This window comes from Nerophis ophidion, unplaced genomic scaffold, assembly GCF_033978795.1.
Source record: "Nerophis ophidion isolate RoL-2023_Sa unplaced genomic scaffold, RoL_Noph_v1.0 HiC_scaffold_157, whole genome shotgun sequence".
Taxonomy (NCBI): domain Eukaryota; kingdom Metazoa; phylum Chordata; class Actinopteri; order Syngnathiformes; family Syngnathidae; genus Nerophis; species Nerophis ophidion.
In genome coordinates this window covers 38,474-40,839 of record NW_026907079.1, presented here as the reverse complement: position 1 = coordinate 40,839, position 2,366 = coordinate 38,474, and the positions used below count along the sequence as shown (strand labels likewise).

The 2,366-nt window shown below is 39.6% G+C and overlaps 1 long non-coding RNA gene across 1 annotated transcript; it reads left to right on the top strand.

Moving 5' to 3' along the window:
- The first annotated feature begins 675 nt into the window (after positions 1 to 675).
- On the top strand, positions 676 to 2,081 carry LOC133547699 (uncharacterized). The gene is made up of 2 exons (XR_009805572.1): positions 676 to 967; positions 1,810 to 2,081. It is a non-coding gene; the product is annotated as an uncharacterized LOC133547699 (long non-coding RNA).
- The last annotated feature ends 285 nt before the right edge of the window (positions 2,082 to 2,366 follow it).

The following is a 2,366-nucleotide window of genomic DNA, read 5'->3' as shown; positions in this document are numbered from 1 at the left end:
ATATTTAAACAGATGGAGAAACTATCGCAGAACACAGTGTAACCTAGCAACTGGCCAGCCATTTGACAGTTTAAATGTTTAGGATCGTTTGAAACAACAGGTCAGTTTGGGGGACAAAGAAGGGTTCAGTTTTTATGGAAGCTTGAGAATGTTGTATGAATAGCAACTGACCAGCCATTTGACAGTTTAAATGTTTACGATCGTTTGAAACAACAGGTCAGTTTGGGGACAAAGGAGGGTTCAGTTTTTACTGACCAGCCATTTGACAGTTTAAATGTTTACGATCGTTTGAAACAACAGGACACGCACGCACGCACACACACACGCACGCACGCACGCACGCACGCACGCACACACACACACACACACACACACACACGCACACAAGCACACACACACACACACACACACACACACACACACACACCCCATTACCTCCGTTTTTACCACGTTATTAGACAATGGTTTAACTCCGTTTAAGCATTTAAACGTTAAAAGCATTGCACTTGTACGACGTTGTAATACTATTTTTTTACCAGCCGATGACGACGAAGTGAAAGACGATGAACTTTGTTTAAACGATCTTACAAAGTTGGAAGATGATTATCGAGGTGTGTTTAAACCTTCGAATTATTTAATATTATGTGTATTCATTATTTTGTTTCATAGAGGAATTGCCGTAAGATCCTAACGCGATCGTTTTAACACAATCGCAGTCTGGTGAGTCAAATGATTCTCATTTTACAAGAAAAAAACATGCGGTATACAATACATATATACATATATTTACTTACAGATTTTCCGTTTACATCTCCTGCTCGCTGGTCTCCCTTAACGCTGGCGGGTCCGTCAACGTCCATTCCAGGCAGAGGAGAAGGCTTGATTGCGCCAAAGAACCCAGACATCGAAATCTTGCTCCGAGGGGAAATCATCGAAAACGACGGTGAATGTCCGACAGGCACCCGCTGTAAGTTTTTCTCGTTTTCTGTAAGCTTTTTAAGATTCTCAGGAGCTTTAAAGAGCTCCTCTCATTCCAATGTCTTTCGCTCAAATGAATTTCGCGCCTAAGGGGAATGGGCGGGGACTGATTCCGGAGGTGGGCGGTTGTTTCCGCCAAGCAACCTTCTGGTGTGCATTAGCGTCACTTACTGAAATGGAGTGTAGACCAAGATGGATCCCTACTCTATATTCTTTTATTCAACCCAATGTTTTTTAAATACGTGTATAATGCTTTATATCCTATGTGTTGTGAATTCCATCCTACAATGTCTTCCAAGGAAACCAAAGAAATGTTACCACACCTCCCGCTTTATTTATTCTATAGATTGCCTGAACTATTTCATAAACTAAATCTTGTCTTGTTTCTGATGCTATGTTTTTTTACGCTCATCAATGCACTGCTGGAGTCCGAGCACACAACTACTTTCCTTGCTTTGTTTTCCTCTATCCAGTTAACTGCCATATAAATTGCTACCAATTCCCCCGTAAAAAACAGATAGTTTATCACTGATTATTTTATTTAATACTATGTTTCCTTGTGGGATAACTGCTACAGCTCTTACCTTTATTTTTATAGTTTTTGATGCATCCGTATATATCATATCTCAATCCATTTTTCTATCTAGTAACCATTTAAATTTCTATTCTTTAGTAATTGCATGTTTTCTTTTGGGTTATCAAACATCCACGGTGGTATTGCAGGCATTGGTACTGTAGGACAAACTTTAATATTGTCAATTTTAACGTTATTACATATGTCTCCTATAATCTAAACTATTCTTTTTTTTTCTTCTCTCTTTTTCTTGGCAGTTTGGTAGCACTGGACAAGTGGGATATCCTTGCTTGGATCCTTTTAAAGTTGCCCGATAAACTACTGAGAGTTGATCTCTCCTCTTGTCCAAAGGTTTTTTGTTCATTTTACTTGTAATACTGCCACTAGGGTTGATGTAGTAGCTCCACGACATAACCTTAAAGCCTGTGACTGGATCCTGTCTATTTTCCCAAGTCATGTTTTTGAAGCAGATTGGTAAATAATGCAACCGTAATCAATAACAGATGGAATTAAAGTGACAATGCTGGCATTTCCACAGAAAAATACCATTATTTTACACTCTTTCTGAATTGTTAAAATAGGGGGCCACTGGATGCTGAAACTACATGAAAAGTGGATTCAGCTTCTTTGAATGACCATCCAGACCTAGCAACATACTTGCGAATCCTCCCAATTTTAACGAGAGGCTTCCTGTGACCCTCGCAATGGATTGTCCCTATATCGACCGGACAAACATTTTAATGTGGTTCTGTGACAGCACTGCCTTCAACTTCCTTGACAACCTTTTGTCGTGTTCGCTCATTCAGCAAACCAA